Source organism: Otolemur garnettii, unplaced genomic scaffold (genome assembly GCF_000181295.1).
Source record: "Otolemur garnettii isolate 467f Iridium unplaced genomic scaffold, OtoGar3 scaffold00174, whole genome shotgun sequence".
In the NCBI taxonomy this organism is placed as follows: Eukaryota; Metazoa; Chordata; class Mammalia; order Primates; family Galagidae; genus Otolemur; species Otolemur garnettii.
Window position 1 is genome coordinate 3,303,369 of NW_003852569.1, and position 20,011 is coordinate 3,323,379.

The 20,011-nt window shown below is 43.7% G+C and overlaps 1 pseudogene across 1 annotated transcript; it reads right to left on the reverse strand.

The window, feature by feature from the left end:
* Nucleotides 1–18,577: 18,577 nt before the first annotated feature.
* On the reverse strand, nt 18,578–19,423 carry LOC100958227 (annotated as a pseudogene). The gene has a single exon (XR_154660.3). The product of XR_154660.3 is annotated as a ras-related protein Rap-1b pseudogene (transcript).
* Nucleotides 19,424–20,011: the final 588 nt, after the last annotated feature.

The following is a 20,011-nucleotide window of genomic DNA, read 5'->3' on the forward strand; positions in this document are numbered from 1 at the left end:
AAAGCGATTCTGGAGTTGACTGCAGGGTTTCATGAATCCAAATGAGCTCTAGACTGAATAAATCTTATCTCTCCTACATGTGTGTTTTCAGATGTGTGTAGATATTGTTATTAGTGAATTTGCCAATAAATTTAAAAGCTTTGCTGGATTCTTTTATTTGTAATATATTTTCCCACTAAATGAAACAACAGATAAAATTACTGCTGGGTCTGTGGAAAAGCTGGATGCCTCTGACCTGGAGGATGAGTGTTTATAAACCCAGCCCAACTGCTACCCCAGAGGTGCTCTAGGGTGAAATAGTCTGTTACAAAGCCACTCTTTATCAGTTGAAAAATATATGACCACAAATAAGCAAGACCCACAGGATGGAAGAAATAAAGTTCATAGTAAAGTTTCGTTGATACCAACAGAACACTTGCTATGTGCCGGGCAGTGTTCTAGGCCCTTTATGCTTACGGACTTACTTAATTCTCACAATAAACTTATGAAATAGGAACTGTAATTATTTCCCATCATACAGATAAGGAGAGTGGCCGTTCTACTCTTTCAGAGAATAAGTTCTTGGTTTAGTGCTTAAGTGATTTGGGAAAAGTAGGGTCACAGTCTAAAAACCTGGACCCCTGGCCTGGATTTTTTTGAGAGAATATGCTTTAGAGCTAAAAGAAAATTCCCTTGTCTTATCTGCACCCTGGGTATAAACCCCAAGTGGTAGTGGCAGAACACCTTGGGCCTCTGATTCTCCAGCCCAGAGGCTGTAGTGCCCCTCAGTTCACCTTGCCCTAACAGTGGTAGGGATCACCCCCTTTCACTAACTCGAGAGGGCCTTAGTGGCTGGTTGTGGGGCTCCTTCTGGACATGATGTTCACTAGGAAAGAAGTTACATAGTGAGGAAGGCGGTAGATCAGGTAGATTCTAGTATTTTAACTTTGGAAGGGAAATACTCAGTTATGGCGAGATCAATCCTCCTAAAGACCCACTTTGATCACTTCTTTGTCCTACTCAGACCTCTTTGAACATTTGCTTATATTGGGGTTAATGATAGTAATTGTTATAATAATATTATAATTACTTTCATTAACTACCTGGTCCTCTACTTAGTGGTTTACATGAATTACCTCATTTAATCTCCATAGCCACCTTTTAAAATAGGTTCTATTATTATCATCCTTTTTTTTTCTTTTTTTATAGGACAGAGTGATAAGATTAATATGTCTTAACTCTCCTTTAATATGTTTCCTGTTTATCTCGTTTTTTAGTAATTTCCTTTGTTGAAGAAATGGGGCTGTTTTTCTAGCAACTTTCTAGTCTGGATTTTGCTGATTGCTTCCTCTCAAAGTAGTTTATTATAATCCTCTCTCCTCTGTGTTTTCTTTAAATTGGTAGTGGCTTCATTAGATTTAGGCTCTTTTTTCTTTCACCCCCTGGCAAGACTACCTTCATAGGTAGACACATAATGTCTATCTGCTTCTTGTCTTGTGATGACCTCAGTGGTTGATTCTCAATACTTAGATCCATGAACTCATTAGAGATTGCAAAATGAGGATATTCTATTACTCCTCCTTCATGTATTAGGTAGAATACTTCAATAAAGAGAAGTATTATTTTAAATATGTAAATAGTTTTCTATTAGCAGGTACCAAGAGAGTGGTAGGATTCCTTTTGGTATTAATAAAAAAAGGATATGTGTGTTTTGATATTTATGCACTGGTTTTAAAATAATTTTCTGGAATTTCACATAAGAAAACTAATCATAGTGGCTGTTCCTAATGAGAAGAATTTGGTTGTGCTAAAGGGTAGCTTTCCCTTTCCTTTCTTTCTTTTCTTTTCTTTCCTTTTTTTTTTGAGACAGTGTCTTACTATGTTGCCCTTGGTAGAGTGCTATGGCCTCACAGCTCTTAACAACCTCAAACTCTTTGGCTTAAGTGATTCTCTTGCCTCAGTCTCCCGAGTATCTGGGACTACAGGCACCCATCACAACGCCTGGCTAGTTTTTTGGTTGTAGTTGTCATTGTAGTTTAGCTAGCCCCTGCCAGGTTTGAACCCGCCAGCTTTGGTGTATATGGCGGAGCCCTAACCACAGAGCTATGAGCGACTAGCCAACTTTTTCCTTGATACCTCTCTGAACTTTTAAAATGTATGCTCACCAGTGGCACCTGTAGCTCATCAGGTAGGGCCCACCATATACACTGAGGCTGGTAGGTTTGAACCCAGCCGGGGCCAGCTAAAACAACAACAACAACAACAACATAGCTGGGTGTTGTGGTAGGCACCTGTAGTCCCAGTTACTCTGGAGGCTGAGGCAAGAAAATCGCTTAAGCCCAGGAGTTTGAGGTTGCTGTGAGCTGTGATGCCATGGCACTCTACCCAGGGCTACAGCTTGAGATCCTGTCTCAAAGAAAAAAAGAATAAATAAAATTTATGCTCAATGTGTACATAAAAATATTATCAGCTGTGTGATGCCTGTAGCTCAGTGGTTAGGGGGCCAGCCAAATACACTGGGGCTGGTGGGTTGCAACCCAGCCCTGGCCAGCTAAAAAACAATGACAACTGCAACCAAAAAAAGTAGCCGGGCATTGTGGTGGGGGCCTGTAATCCCAGCTACTTGGGAGGCTGAGGAAAGAGAATTACTTAAGAGTTGGAAGTTGCTGTGACGCCACTCAGCACTCAACCCAGGGAGTCAGCGAGTCAGCTTGAGACTGTCTCAAAAAAAAAAAAAAAAATATATATATATATATATATATATTTATTGTCAGCAGAAGTTATGTAGGTGGTGTGATTATTGGCCATTAAAAGAAAATCCTAGTGCTTTGAGTATACTTTTGGTGAAAATAATGTATTTCAAAATTCCTATCTTGTTGCTTGGCACCTAGTGGATTGTCAGTACATTTGAGTTAATTCTTTTTCTTTTTTTTTGAGACAGAGTCTCACTTTGTCACCCTTGGTAGAGTGCTGTGGTGTCACAGCTGACGGCAACCTCAGACTCCTGGGCTTAAGTGATTCTCTTGCCTCAGCCTCCCAATTAGCTGGGACTACAGGCGCCTGCCACAGCACTCGGCTATTTTTCAAGTTGAGGTTTGGCTCTGGCTCAAGGGAGAACCTGTAGTCTGGAACCCATGGGCTCAGGCAATCCACCCACCTGGGCCTCCCAAGTGCTGGGATTACAGGCATAAGCCATCTTGCTCGGCTCATTTGAGTTAATTCTTGAATTTGTGAGCTCAGGCAATCTACCCTCCTCGGCCTCCCAGAGTGCTAGGATTACAGGTGTGAGCCCCACCATTTGAGTTACTTCTGAAACAATGCAAACAGAATCAGCTTAAACTAACAGCAACAACTATAACAACAAAAACTCCAAAAGTCCCTGGGCCTTATGGGCTGACACAAGTATGGGGTTGGGACTCCAATATTCCCAATCCCATAAAAAATCACTTAAAATTATAAACACATATGATGCAGGAGGCATTCTCTGAAGTAATTTTCCCAACCCATTAACTTCACTAATGAAGGTCTGGTCACAAGTTTGGTCATCAGGCCAGGGTCACTGAGGGATGTGAAACCAGGTAGAGGGTAGAGTTGGTAGAACTGGCCCAGTAGGGTTAGTGTAGGTTGTTGAGCAAGTCAAGAGCAAAATTTTGGGGAAATTATTTTGACCTTTATAACTTTATTTTGACTGAGATGTGCAGGACAGATTGAGGAGAGAGAATATTGAAAACTGGAAATCATTGGGGAGGCCATTCCAGCCTATAATGAAGTCTTAAGTGTAGAGGCAGCAGGAAGAGAGAAGATAAAAGCCACGGATTGGAATTAATAGAAGAGGTAAAAGAAAACTATATTAGTTTTCTATTGATGTGTAACAAAGTCCCACAAATTAAATCGCTTAGGACAATACTCATTTATTATTTCATAGTTTCTGTAGGTCTGGGTGTGGCATAGTTGGCTTGCAGGGATCCTCAAACTACGGCCCACGGGCCACATGCAGCCCAGCAAGGACATTTATCTGGCACACCGGGTGTTTTTGTTGCCGCTGTCCTGCTTAGCAGCCAACTCGTCCCGGGCCCACAGTCCGGCCCTCCAACGGTCTGAGAGTCAGTGAACTGGCCCCCTGTTTAAAAAGTTTGAGGATCCCTGGCTTAGAGTGTCACAAGGCTGAAATCAAGGTGTCAACCAGGTTGCATTCTCATCTGAAGTCTGGGGTCTTCCAAACTCATACAGGTTGTTGGCTGAATTCAGTTCCTTAGGATTGTACAGTTGAGGTCCTCAGCTATAGAGGATGTCCTTCTCCACAGGCAAGTCACACGAGCATTTCTGTTGCTTCAGTTATTTAATTCAGGGACCTGGACCATTTTAAAGATCTTTTGTAGAGCTGACCTGATTAAGTCAGACCCTCCCTTTTTATTAACTCAAAGTCAACTGATTAAGGGCCTTGATTACATTGCAAAATCCTTTTACCTTTGTCATATTTCTTTAAAAAAATTTTTTTTTTCTTGGGCGGTACCTGTGGCTCAGTGGGTAGGGCGCCAGCCCCATATATGGAGGGTGGTAGGTTCAAACCGGCCCAGCCAAACAGCAACAAAATAATAGCCAGGTGTTTTGTCAGGCACCTGTAGTATCAGCTACTTGGGAGGCTGAGGCAAGAGAATCGCCTAAGTCCAAGAGCTGGAGGTTGCTGTGAGCTGTGATGTCACAGTACTCTACCGAGGGCAATGAAGTGAGACTCTGTCTCTAAAAACAAAATTTCTTAATTAAAGGCAAGTTGCAGCTTCCCTCCATATCCAAAGGGTGGTGATTAAACAAAGTCTACCTGGGGCTGGGACTCATAGGAGCTACCTTAGAATTAATTATGCTTATTACAGGAACATTAAGGGACTATTTAGGCTGAATACAGATACTTTCCTGTGATTTAAATTAATTTTAAAAGAAAAGATTAAAAAGTAAAAATTCCAAGTTTACGAAAGCCCATAGTGTACCAGGTGCTATAGACATAACATTTGAAATGCTCAGAACATGCCCTGAAAGGTCAATGCTATAGTTTATATTATATATGGAGAAAACTGAGGTTCAGATATGTCAAAGAACTTGATATTTTCCTTCCAGTAAGTCATGTTGTTTCATAACAACCCCATTTTACCCACTTTGTAAAGGGAAAAGATGATGTTTATGCAGTTTAAATGACTTGGCATTCTTTGATATACCATGATGGTCCTGATTTTTTTTTTTTTTCCTTCAATTTTTGGCCAGGGCTGGGTTTGAACCCATCACCTCTGGCATATGGGGCTGGCGCCCTACTCCTTGAGCCACAGGTGCTACCCTGATGCTCCTGAATTTTATTAAAATATTTATTTAAAATTTGCAAATCACAGATAATCTGAGAATCTACTAATATGGTTGCCATATGTACTTAATAGAATCATAGAATATTTGTGTTGGAAAGAACTAAGAAATTATCTGGTCCAAGTTCCTCATTGTGTTTTACCGACATTCTTCTCTAACTTCCTGTTTCCATCAGATCTTGTGGGGTATAGATGCTCCCAAGAGGCCTGTTCTTGGAGACCCTCTATTCATAAGCTCTTTCAGGGACTCCCAGGACTTCCTCCAGCTCCTCTGGGCAGATAAGACAAGCCAGTTGGGCCTCTAGCTAGAACTTCCTCCAGATCCATACTCTTAGCTGCCTTAAGGACATGGCCACTTGCCATTGCCACTTGGCACCTCTGACCCAGTGTGGCCTAAAGTGAATTCTGTGAAGGTGGCATGGTCCTCCCAGTTCCTTAGGCAGGAAGGTCCATAGCTCTTTGGTTACTTTTTGCCTCAACAACCTCCTTCAATTTATTCCCCTTTCCAGGTTCAGGCCATCTTTTATGTTCAAGAAAGTCAGCAATTTCCCTCCTGCCCATTCCTGTGTCTGGTTTCCTTATTCTCATCCTTAGCTCCCTCATCTTTATCCCTGAGGCCTGAGACTTGCTTTCTTGCCTTGGGCACTGTTTCATTCTATTGCTTTTGCACCCTCCACCCAGGCTAGTGTACCTGATACACAGCTCACATCATGCTACCTGCCTGCTAAAAATCTCTGCTGTGCTACGTCCCCTAACAATTTACCTTTTTTTTATTTAGTATTATTCCATTCTATGCTCATTCTTTACTTTTTCTCAATTATTCTAATTTGGCTTCTAGGTATAGAGTTCTTGAAAAAAGTATATTGCTTTCTATACACTTTACAAATTATTCTTATATACCATGTATTCCATTTATATGACATTCTTGAAATGTTAAAACTACAGATGTGAGCAAATTGGTTTCCAGCGGTTGGAGGTGTGGTGGGGAGGTAGTTGAGAATACACCGGAGAGTTCTTTGAAGGTGATGAACAGTTCTCTATCATGATTGTGGTGCTGATTACACTAATCTATACACACAATAAAATTGTAAAGAACTATCAGACACGCAAACACACACATACACAGATAAATTAACACAGGTTAAAAAATTGCAAAATATGATTTAAGGTCTGTAGTCTAGTTAACAGTAATATACCAGTGTCAGTTTCCTGATTTTGATATTGTACAATAGCTATGTAAGATGCCACTATTGGGAGAAACCGATTGAAGGGTAAATGGAACTGTTTGTCCTACTTTTGTAACTTTTTTTTTTTGAGACAGAGTCTCAAGCTGTCACCCTGGGTAGAGTGCCATGGCATCACAGCTCACAACAACCTTCAACTCTTGGCCACAATGCCCAGATATTTTTTTTCTTGGTTGTAGCTGTCATTGTTTGGTGGGCTGGGCTGAATTCGAACTCACCAGCTCTGGTGTATGTGGCTGGCACCCCCTAGCTGCTTGAGCTACAGGCCCCAAGCCCCTTTGTAATTTTCTGTGAATCTATTATTTTAAAATAAAAAGAAAAAAGCCTGTTGAATGGGTGGCTCCTGTGGCTCAAAGGAGTAGGGTGCTGGCCCCATATGCTGGAGGTGGCGGGTTCAAACCCAGCCTCAACCAAAAACTGCAAAAAAAAAAAAAAAAAAAGCCTGTAGAACAAACTTTACTATTAACTAATTAGATGCAAAGGTAAACAAGAACGGCTTCTGTATTCTTTCTAATGCTTACATACATTCTTGGTGCCCACAAAGTTCTAAACATTTTACATCCATATGTTAATTAGCTTATCTTAGCCTCACAAGAATCCTATCAGGTAGGTAGTGTCATTATTTCCATTTACAGATTGGGAGATGGAATCACAGAAAGGTGTAGTAACTTGCCCATAATTTCACAGCCAATAAATGGCAAAACCAGAATTCAAATTCAGAGATTCCTTTTAGTCACTAGACTACACTACTAATGTCAAAAAGGCAATATATTGATGGAATCTTCATAGCAGTTAAAAAGATCAGAAATAAGGCTGGGCGCAGTGACTCATCCTGTAATCCCAGAATTTGAGAGACCCAGCTGGGTAGATTGCCTGAGCTCACAAGTTAGAGACCAGCCTGAGCCAGAGCAAGACCCCGTGTCTAAAGGAGGTTGTGGAGGGTGCTTGTAGTCCCAGCTACTTGGGAGGCTGAGGCAAGAGAATTGCTTGAGCCCAAGAGTTGGAGGTTGCTGTGAGCTGTGAAGCTATGGCACTCTACCCAGGGCGACAGTAAAGAAACAGCAGAGACTCCATTTTGTGAGTGAAGCTACTGAGGGGCCCAGTCCTGGGAAAAACCAGAAAACCACAAGCAGCACCACCCAGGGAGGGGACAGCCATCCTGGGCGTAGCTCCACCATCAGAAATGAACATACAGGCCGTTCCTAGAAAGTGCCAAGTCGTAGCCCTTCTAGGAAAAGCACCCCAGCTCCAGCTAATCCCATTAGGGATTGAGCCCCGACCAATCCCTGACCGGATTAATTTAGCAACCAATCCCCAACTGGATCCAAAATGAACCAATCACTCAGTTGCTGTCCTCCCTGAAATGTATAAAAACCGCTTTCGCCTCTGTAACTGGGTTGCTCCTGCACAGCTACGCCGTCCAGAGTGTATGCTTGCAATAAAGACAGTCCTTTGCTTTTGCAAGTGTGCGCGGGGATCTCTCAGCAGTGATTTCGGTCCTAACGTTTGTGGGCTTGTCTGGGATCCACGCCCCTGAGACCCCAACACACAACAGAGTGCCTGACACTGGTGAGTTGGGTGTGTGAATGTTGTATGACTTGAGTTTGGGTGCCGGGAATTCTTGGATTAGTCAGGCCCCTAGGCAGACACACCATTAAGGAGGCCGCACTGTGGACTGAGCGGGGTGCCTCTGTTCCACTTGGTTTACACCTTGAGGAGTAAGAGTCCTCTCGGATGCTTGGTCTTGGGGTGATTTGCACCCACTTGATTTGAACAGTATGAGTGAGAACGTCTATGTGTCTTTGTGAATGTCATTTTTGGCAATTTGTAGAGTGCCTTGTGGGGGATTGGACGTGCCCCAACGCTAACACTCCAGACAGCGTTTGTGAGTGGGTTGCAGACCTCTACCTCCAAGGGACCCTGGGAGATTTCTCTCCTTGGGAAGTTGCCCTGTTAACGTTCTTTATGCTATGTGTTCTGTGCCCTTGTCTGCTTGGTGCATCTTTGGCTTGGCACTCGTGCTCTTCGTCCTTGTCGGTATTGGGCTTGGTACCATCGCCCTTCCAGACTGGTCCACTGGGGAACGTGTAGCCTTAGCCTGTCTTTTACTACTTTTTGGTAGCCTTGATCGCATTTTTGACCCTATTTAGAGAAGCCTCCACAATGAGATCCAACTCAACAACTCTTCCTTAGGCAACCTTTGCCCTCCTCCCCTTTAACTAGGCATGGGACAGGCGCAAACCACTCCCCTAACCCTCCTTCTTGCCCATTTCCGAGATGCCCAGGCCCAGGCCAGCTATCTAGATCTGGTGATAAAAAAAGGTAAGCTAGTCACTTTCTGTCATAGTGAATGGCCGGCTTTTGGCCTCAGGTGGCCAGAGGAGGGGACCTTTGACCTCCCCACCATCTATCAGGTAAAGGATGTGGTCTATGGGAAGCTGGGCCACCCTGACCCAGTGGCCTATATCACTACTTGGCAGGTGCTGGTGGAACAACCGTCACTGTGGCTAAAGCCTTTTCTAGCTCCAGGCCAGGGCTCCACAGCCTTGACTCTTAAAGAGAAGCCAGTGGCCCACAAACCCACAGCACCACCCTACCCCGTGCTGCCACACACTCCCAACCCCCAAGAAGAGGCTGTGTTCCTAACCCCACCCCCATATGGCAGGGGGCAATGAAGCTGAACCCATAGAGGCAGCTGGGGGAGGGGAGGGCCCCAGTACTAGGGGGCAAACCCAAAGAGAGTGGGCCCAACTAGCTGGAGTTGAGCTGGACTCAACAGCTTTTCCTTTAAGAGCCATAGGGCTCCCCGATGTACAGGGAAACCAGAATGTCATTTATTGGCCGTTTTCAACAAGCAGCCTATACAATTGGAAAATGCCCCCCCCCCTCCCCCGCCCGTTCTCAGAAAAACTCAGCAGGTTAATTAATCTGTTAGACTCCATTCTGTTCACAATTGGGATGATTGCAGCCAGCTCCTTCAGATCCTGTTCACTGCTGAGGAAAGGGAAAGAATTCTGGCAGAGGCCAGAAAGTTCATCCCAGGAAATGATGAGAACCCCGCTGCAAACCCTGAAAGGATTGTTGTAGGATTCCTCCTCACCCAACCAGACTGGAACTATAACACTTGCGAAGGTAAGGAGAGAATCAAAGTTTACCACCAGGTTCTTATGGGAGGCCTCCGGGCAGCAGCCCGGAAGCCCAAGAATTTGGCCAAAGTCAGTCAGACCCAGCAAGGTAAGGAGGAGGCCCCTGAGGCTTTCCTAGAGTGCCTCCTGGAGGTATACTGCACTTACACCCCCATGCACCCCAAGGACCCTATAAACTGGTCTGTGGTGATGATGGCCTTTGTAAACCAGGCTGCACCCGACATCTGTCGGAAGTTACAGCACCTAGAAAGACTGGGAGACAAAACCATTTCAGAGCTGTTGGTGGTGACCGAGAAGGTATACAATAACCAAGAGATGCAGGAGGAAAAGCAGACCAAATCTTTGATCGCAGCCAACAAGAAACACACCCAAGGCCTGGCCAAGGTACTTCTAGCCACCACTGCAAGTGCAGACTATGGGCCACCCGGATGTCCTCGCCGGACTAAAAATAGGACTGAGGATGGAGGGGGGGAGAAGAGATTCATGCTCAAAAAAGACTAATGTGCTTATTGCAAACAGAAGGGGCACTAGGAAAAAGACTGTCCAGATTTAGTCACGAGCCTGAGAGAAGGCCGTGGCTCGGATCCTAGAACTGGGGGAGCTAATTGATTAGAGGGGACAGGGTTCAAGGCCCCTCCCCGAACCCAGGGTAACCATAAAAGTGGAGGAGAAACCCATTGACTTCTTGGTAGACACAGGAGCCCAGCATTCCATCCTCAAGCAGCCACTTGGAGCGCTGTAAGTCTTGGGTCCAGGGGGTGACAGGAACTAGTCAATATTCATAGACCACCCAGAGGACAGTCCACCTTGGAATGGGCCGAGTGTCCCACACTTTCATGGTCATACCTGAATGCCCTTACCCCTTGTTGGGAAGAGACTTGACGAAATTAACTTTAGAAACTGGTGGTAACTGGGTAACTCTCCTCCCCTTTGCCCTTTATAGAGTAAAGAACTCCCCTTATACCCTAGGTTTAACCCCTTTTAAAATATTGTTCAGTAAACTACCTCCCATTTTACCAAATATTAAAACTAATTTGATTGCTGATTTTAATCACGCTGATTTTTGCTCCTCCCTTGACCTGATACATATAATTCAGCAACAGCTTTGGCCCCAACTCTGGGCTGTATATGAAGAGGACTCCCCTCCTGAACCTCACCAGGAGTTGGGTGTATGTCGAGCGGCATCGCCAATACACCCTCAAGCCCAGATGGAAAGGACCATACGTCATCATCCTGGTCACCCCAACTGCTGTTAAAGTGAACGGGATTGCTTCCTGGGTCCATCACTCCCACATCCGGCCTGCTGACCCCCACCCAGAGAAAAAGGACTACTCATCCACTTGAAAGATCCAACCATCCAACAACCCACTAAAGCTCAAGCTTCAGAGATGCCCACCCAAAGACTGTGTCTGATGCTCTCCCTTACCCTGCTGATACCCCCATCCATCTTTGCCTTACACAACTCAAGCCCCCATCTCCTTGTTCAGGTAACATGGCAGGTTATTGATGCTAGCACAGGAATTATCCTCAATCAAACCTCGGGGGTCCACCCCCCAGGTACTTGGTTCCCAGAGCTCCTAGTAGACCTCCATGACCTATTGGGGACCACCCTCTGGTGCCGTCCGGATTTGACAAAGACCTTCTATGTCTGTCCCGGCCACCTCCCCAACAAGTGTGGAGGAGCAAGCTCATACTTTTGTGACTCATGGAGCTGTGTCTCCACCGGGCAGATATGGTGGGACCCCCCTAGACAGGGAGACCTAATTCAAATGAAACGAAAGACTACGTGCCCTAACAAAAAGTGCTCCCGGAAAAATCCCAAGTGTGACATAGTTAGTATTAGCTTCACTGAGAAAGGAAAACGGATGCAAGGTTGGGAAATCGGCAAATGGTGGGGCGTGCGGCTATACGCGCCCTATGAGCCAGACCCAGGTAACGTCTTCCTGATTAAGGTCCTAAATGCCCCAGTTAGCATAAGGCTCCCAACCGCAGTGGGACCCAACCCTATCTTGCCTCCTCCTCCGCTACCTCCCCAGACCACTAGCTAACCCCGCCCCCCCCAAGCTCCTCAACAGGCAGTACTAATGCCACCCCAACAACCCTGGGCCCTTCAGACACCGAGGCAGGGCCTGCAAATCCAATGTGAGTGCTCCTCACCAAGACCTACCAGGTACTAAACGTCTCCAGGCTGGACCTCACCAAATCCTGCTGGCTGTGCCTCAAAGTCCAGCCCCCTTATTATGAGCGGGGATTATTATCACCCTGCAAGGACACCCAACAGTGAATACGGAGGCCAGTGCCTGTAAATGGCAGCAACAAGGCCACCACATCACCCTCCAGGCCATATCCAGTCACATTATGTGTAGGATACCCAGGCTTCTGATTGCATCAGCTGTGTAACAGGACTTTCCCATGGAATGGGCCGGGTATCTCATACCCCCCAACAACACGTGGTAGGTGTGCTCCACAGGACTAGCCCTGTGCATCCACTGCACGGTGCTCAATCTTACCTGAGATTTCTGCATCTTGGTCCAGTTAATACCCCGACCAATGTACTATACAGGAGATAGCATCTACCAAAAGTTAGAAGACACCTACCCAAGGCTCAAACGAGAACCAGTCTCAGCCATAACACTGGCTATAGTAATGGACCTAGGGCTTGCTAGGGCAGGCATTGGCATCTCTCTAGTTATCCAGGACAAAAATTATGGAGCTTTACAAGCAGCCATAGATCTGGACATTGAAAGAATTGATCTATCTCCCACTTACAAGAATCCCTCACATCCCAATCAGAAGTAGTCCTGCAAAATAGAAGAGGCCTAGATCTATTGTATTTACAACAAGGAGGGTTCTGTGCGGCCTTGGAAAAAGAATATTGTTTTTATGTAGACCACTCTGGAGTAGTCAAAGAATCTATGGCCCTGATCCAAGAAGGGTTACATAAAAGACAATTAGAGCGAGAACAGTCTCAGCTGGTATGAAAACATGTTCAATTGGTCCCCCTGGCTTACCACCCTAGTATCAACTGTAGCAGGACTCCTATTCATTCTCCTCTGCCTTCTGACTTTCGGGCTCTGTATAATAGACTGATCACCTTCCTCAGGGAACGGGTCAGTACAGTGCAGCTTAAGGTTCTGAAGTCTAACCTGTAACTCCTCATCCGCTCAGCTAACTGCAAATTTTTCACCTTTTAAGATCGCTTGCTTGCACTAATATCAAGATTGTGCTAAGTTAGTTCCTAGCTCAAGGGGGGAATGAAGAGACAACAGAGTCCATTTTGTGAGTGAAGCTACTCAGGGCCCCAGTCCCGGGAAAACCCACAAAAAAACAAGCAGCACCACCCAGGTAGGGGATAGCCAGCCCTGGCGTAGCTCCACCATGAGAAACGAACATACGGGGCCATTCCTAGAAAGTGCCAAGCCGTAGCCCTTCTAGGAAAAGCGCCCCAGTTCCAGCCAATCCCGTTAGGGATTGAGCCCCAACCAACCCCTGACCGGATTAATTTAGCAACCAATCCCCAACTGGATTCAAAATGAACCAATCACCCAGTTGCTGTCCTCCCTGAAATGTATAAAAACCCCTTTCGCCTCTGTAACTGGGTTGCCTCTGCGCAGCTACGCTGAGTAGAGTGACTGGAGCATATGCTTGCAATAAAGACACTCCTTTGCTTTTACACGTGTGCATGGTGGTCTCAGCAGCGATTTGTCCTAAAAACAGCTGGAGATTGTCTCAGAAAAGAAAAAATCAGAAATAACTGACAACGTAGGAATGCTGAAATATAAATTATACCCATTCTAAGAAAAAAAAAACCATTCTGTCCCACTAGCCTAAGACTAAGTAAGCCAGATTTATTGACTTGTTACAATGAGAGAGAACATACAACAGAGAAATGGGTGTGGCAGGGAGGAGGTCTCACTTAATAAACAACAAAAAATAAGAGTGAAGGGCCGGGTTTGAACCACCATCTCCAGTATGTGGGGCCTGCCCAATACTCCTTAGTTCTACTTTGAGCCACAGGCGCCAGGGAAGGGTCTAGAGCAGGCGTCCTCAAACTACAGCCCCGGGGCCACATGTGGCCCACTGGGTGTTTTTGCCGCCCCTGCCTGTCCTGCTTAGCAGCCGACTGGTCCCAGGGCCTGCAGTATGGCCCTCCAACGGTCTGAGGGACAGTGAACTGGCCCTCTGTTTAAAAAGTTTGAGGACCCCTGGTCTAGAGTTTTGATACAGGCTCAACAAAGCAGGGCTATGTGAAAGGATAGACAATAGGACTGGACTTTGAAGTAAACCGAAGTCCTTTTACCTTAGAAACCACAAAATTAAGGTAAAGACTATTCAGAAACTCTTTATTTGAAGTTTTGCCCCAGGTTGGAAATCTGGGTTGCTTTTCTTTGTCAAAGTGACTTGGGTCCTCCAGACAGTAGGAGGATGCTTCTTCTTGTTGGTATGATTTCAAGCAGCAAAAGTTCTGATAGTTAAAAATTTTTACAGAATAAAGTTTCCCAGTGAATAAGAAAAAAAGGATCACTGAAGGAGTGAAGGCAATTTCAACCCAAAATATGATTCCTTGCTATAAAGAATATTTTGAATAAAAGGCCATTTATGACCAGAAAGCCCTGGCCTCTCCTCTATAAAACTGGAGTAATTGATTTAGAATCAGAAGGGGCTGCTGACTTCCTTATTGCATACTAATAGACCTGGCCTTAAGGTCATTTGAAGTGTGAGACCTCTCAAGTTAATCTACAAATCAATCTGTTTCTACCCATCTACATACTCCCCCCCCACCAGCAACCACTTGGCTGCACTTAGACTTTCCACACTCTCCCCCTATCCTTCTAAAAGGCATCTTTAAATGAAAGTCTGTGACTATCACTGAGATTTTGGGAAATCATTCTTGTGATTCCCCCCACCCCCATGTGCATAGTTTTTGGAAATAAATCTTTCTCTTATTAATCTACCATAACTGTGAGTTAATCTTTCAGCGAACCAACAAAAGGGAAAGAGCAAGTTTTGCAGTGATCTCCACATCACTCTAGGAAGGGAGTGATGAGCCTCTAAAGCTACCGCACACCTTTGGGAACAAGAATGTTTTATCTTAATTCTTTGGCCAGTTTTATCTCTGCTGTTGCAGCCTGATGAATGTATTTTTACTTTCACTTCTAGATAATTTCTGCTTTCTCAAAGTGCATGCCATTGTTATTATGCTTCATATCTTATTCTATTTCTACTTTCTCCCCCTCTAACCTGTATTTAAAAACTTGACCTTTCCTTTTCAACTCCCACAGAAATTAGCCTGCATCTCTTTGCCATCCATGCTGCCTGCTGATTCTGAGTGCTGCACTGAGCATATTTCATGACGTGTGAACACATTTTATTTCCCACTCTTCCAGCAATGGGACACCCAGGTTGGTGCCAATTCTTCATTGCCACAAAAAATGCTGCAATGAATATGTTCCTTTATGGATCTACATAAGAATTTCTTTTGACAAAAACTCAGGAATAGGACTGCTAGTTTCTAGGGTTTGTTTGTTTATTTTTGAATCAAAGTCTTGCTCTGTTGCCCAGGCTGAAGTGCAGTGGTATGAACCGAGCTTAGTGTAAACTTGAACTCCTGAGTTCAAGTTATACTTTCACCTCACCCTCCCAGGTAGCTGGGACTACAAGCGTGAGCTAATTTTTTATTTTTTCAGAGATGAGGTTTCACTTTGTAGCCCAGGCTGGTTTTATATTCTTGGCCTCAAACAATCTTCTCACCTCACCCTCCTAAAGTGCTAGGATTACAGGCATGAGCCACTATGCCCAACCCATCTAGGTTTAGTTGAACTAAGGAGTACTGGGCTCCCCTCCAGAATGGTTGTACCAGGCTTCCAACACCAAGGCAACAGAACTTCTCTGAGTCTACAGCTAGGCCAATTCAACTTTCAAAGTTTTCCCAGACTATCTGATATAGAGTAGATTATCTCATCATTGTGTTCATTTCATTTCTTTGGTTAAGGTTCAAACATCGCTACATGAGCTTGATTGTTTTTGGATTTGCTCTCCTGTGTATTGCCTATTCATATCCTTTGCTCCAACATTATTTAGAAAGGAAAAACCTGCTTCCTCCATATTTGGCATTTGAGGTCCCTTAAACTGGCCTCTATTGCTAACAGCTGATTTCTCACAACTGTCCTTTGTCCATGCTTCAGCAATAATTCTTCTGTCTTTGTCTTTGCTGTCCCCTTGGTTTAGATTAAACTACCTTTCCTCAACCCCCAATCTAGCATGTCACAAATCCTAAATATTCAAATTATCACCTCCTCCAGGAAGAGTTCCTTTATTTGCTCAGCCGGCATTGACCTTTTCTCTTAGCTCTCACAGAGCTCAACTTGTGTTTCTTGTTACCATCTATCACAGAACACCTCCCACAGTGGCTATGCATATGTGGGTCACCTCCCCACAAAGACAGACATCAGATTGTATGTGTGTACACAGAAAGATTCAAAAGAAATATTAAGATTTTTAAAATCAGTGAAATGAATTTTACTTTCCTCTTTGCTTTAAAAAAATTATTATTATTATTTTTGACACAGTTTCACTCTGTTGCCCTGGGTAGAGTGTAGTGGCGTTATCATAGTTCACAGCAACCTCAAACACTTGGACTCAAGTGATTCTCCTGCCTCAGTCTTCCAAGTAGCTGGGACTACAGGCATCTGCCACAACACCTGGCTAGTTTTTCTATTTTTAGTAGAGATGGAGGCTCACTTTTGCTCTGGCCAGTCTTGAACTCCTGAGCTCAAGGGATCCACCTGCCTTGGACTCCCAGAGTGCTGGATTATAGGTGGGAGCCAATGTGCCTGGCCCCAGGACATGTATTTGGTATTGTAGGTTTATGTTGGGAGAGGCCTGTGGTACTACACATATATTGGTATTATTTGTATCTATTCCACACATCGCCTTCCCCTGAAGCAATGACTCTAATACAAAAGAAAAGCAAAACATAAAATCTAGGCTTAAATTCCATCTTAGCCACTTTTTTTTTTTTGGCCGGGGGTGGGTTCGAACTCGCCACCTCTGGGATATGGGGCTGGCACCCTACTCCTTTGAGCCACAGGCACCACCCCATCTTAGCCACTTTTGAGACAAGTAAGTCATGTTCCCAGGTATACTCATCATAGCCAGAAATTTCTTTACCTGTAAAATGGGAAAACAGCTCTTTCTCCTTCCCAGGGTTGTTGTGGACTCAAATTGAGTTGAATCCTGCTAGTTGGCTGAGGCTTTTTTGTTGAGGCTGCTTTTTGAATCACAAGGGACCCAAGAACCCAATTATTCTTACTGCCTGGGCCACAGAGCACAGAGCCTAGATGAATCTCTAGATGCTCATCACCTAGACATTAGATAATCTACCCATTATTTTTCATACATTGTCTTATTTCATAACATGATTGTAATATTCCCAAGGGAAGATCTAGGATCTGTGTTAATGTTTATCAGAATATTAATAAAATCGTTAATTATTAATTTATTGGCATTACTCTGCTATAAGTGCTTTGTTGGACTATATTTATCTCATTTTATACCTATAGTAATCCTATGAAGTATGTGTATTTATTGTCACTGTTTGACACACATTAAACTGAGACACTAGGCCACAATTTTAGCCCCATATCTTTTTTTCTTCCAGGTTTTCCCAGGTAAATGAATTAAAACAATAGTCTGCTAGTTGCCCAGGTGGTTCAGGCCTTTTTATGATTATAGGAACTAATCTGGCCAAAGGCCACCAACATCTCCCTGTCTTGCCCTGAAGCTAGGAGTTTCCTAAGTGGAAACATAGCCTATCTCCTATCCCCCACACTCCTGGACATAGGGAGGTTTAGCAATAATGCACAGATGTCGTGCTTAGTTTTTTTAATAATGTAAGCCCTTGCATGGCAGTCCAAATTTATTGAACTACTGATGCTAAGTTATATAAAATTGCACCACTCTAATTAAAGCTTTTAGTTTACATTTGACCACCTCAAAGTAGTTGTAACATTAAGTTGGTCAATTTAAATACTGTGGCTCCCTATTGGATAGACACACAATCTTTACATCCAAACATTAATGCATACAAAGCAACAAGGCATTGTTAAATAAAACAATAGTTACTGCAAATTAGGCCTTGTGACCAATTACACATGATTAAAATTACTTCCCACATTCACATCCACAGTACTTGTCCACCATTTAACATCTCAACCAAAATGTTACACGTGTGAAATAGTCACTAACAGGCAAAAATACTAAACCTATATATTTGGAATTGCAAATACACTTATGCATGAGCAAGCAAGGGATTCACAGTGAGAATCTACAGCTGCAGAAGCCTGGAAATGATTTACAAAAATTGTGAAATCATTAAAAAATTGTTTGAATATATATACTTCTTGTTGTAGACTCCCACTGTACACACAACTATAAACATTGTTCCCTATGTAAACAAAAAAGGAAACATAATAAGAGATTTGAAAAGTCTGGACATTTCCTTCCCAACAGATATTAAAGGGAATATCTTTAATCTAAGACATTATACTGAAAGGACTATCATATTTTAAAGACAAGATCATTGTCTCCACAGGTTTTTTAAAAATTAAAAAAACTACACAACTGTGTTAAAGTGCTTACTTTGTGTAATACAATGATAATGACCTTGAATTTCTTAAAAAAAATTACAATAAGCTACAAGTATCAAAGAAGCGAAGTTATCTGGAGTAGTCTATATAGGAGCTCTTTGGACTTTCTTTTATTATGCTAAAATAGTGCTGGTTTCAGGATTTACGTTATTGTACTCTCCAATACAAAGCATGGGACAGACATGTTAAAGTATACAGTACACTATTTTCATACATGTACAACATTGGTGGATGAAGAATGTCTCTTAGCAGTAATACTGGATGTAGCCTCTGGTTTTACCAGCTGCATACTCTAGGACTATTATATAAGTAAAAATCTCTTGTGATACTGGAAAGTGATTAGAATGTGCAAACTGATATAGTAGCTTTCATCCGCCTCTTAAAAGGTACCACCACAGGAAAGTCCATTTAAGATGTTGCTAGGTTTAACAAAGTTGGAATGCTGGCACAGTTGAATTGGGCAACAGTTCTTCAGACCTGGCTCAGAGCTACAATGCATTTAGTATATTAAAGCAGCTGACATGATGACTTTTTGCGAGGCTTCCCAGGCACTGGAGTTTTTCTGTTAATTTGCCACACTAAGTCATAAAAGATCTCATTAACATTTATTTTTGATTTTGCAGAAGTCTCTAAGAATGCATAGTTGTTCCACTGTCTTGCTAGATTTTGACCTTGTTCCTTTCCTACAACTCTTTCATCTTCCAAGTCACACTTATTACCGACCAGAATCATTGGAACATCGTGTCTTTAACTTGAAGAATCTGTTCTCTCAGATCTTGTAAGTCATTAAATGTGGACTGTGCTGTAATCGAATAAACTAATGTAAAGCCTTGTCGCTTCTTCGTGTACAAATCCCTTATTGCTGTAAATTGTCCCGTTCCTGCAGTATCCACGATTTCAAGCATACACCGTTGTGCATCTACTTCCACTTGCTTTCTATAAGAATCTTTTATCGTAGGGTCATATTTTTCAACAAAAATCCCTTGAACAAATTGTACAGTCAGAGCAGACTTTCCAACACCTCCTGAGCCAAGAATGACTATCTTATACTCACGCATGATGGAAATTTGTCAAAACTTAGTACCTCTCACGCTGTCACCCCTCAGCCAGCGTCGCCCCGCCCTTCCTCCGGGTCGCTCTTCCTAGCCATGGCTATCCTGCCCCTGCCGCTGCCGCCGCTCCGGCTGCTTTACACGCCTGACTCTTGTGCTTAGTTTTATGCTTATATAGTGGCTGATAGATGGGCCTTTTGGAGATGGAGAGTGAAAGGGTTCTTAAAGCGGGACGACCAGGGGACGTCTGGCCCTGCTTCCTGAGGGACTTTCCCAGGAGGTTCAGTGCTCAGGAACTACAGAGGGGTTGAATAATGCTCCCTAAAATGCCTGTCCACCCAGAACCTCAGAACATGGACTCTTGGAAACAGGGCCTTTGCATATGTCATTAGTTAGGTATCTTGAGATGAAATCATCTTGGATTCAGGGTAGGATTTAATTTTAATGACTGGTATTTTTATAAGAGAAAGGAGAGAATGATTTGAATACATACAGAGACACCAGGAAGAAGTCAGTGTGAAGATGTAGGCAGAGTAATGTTCTGTTATTGGAAGCCAAGGAACACCAGGAGCCACCAGAAGCTGAAAGAGGCAA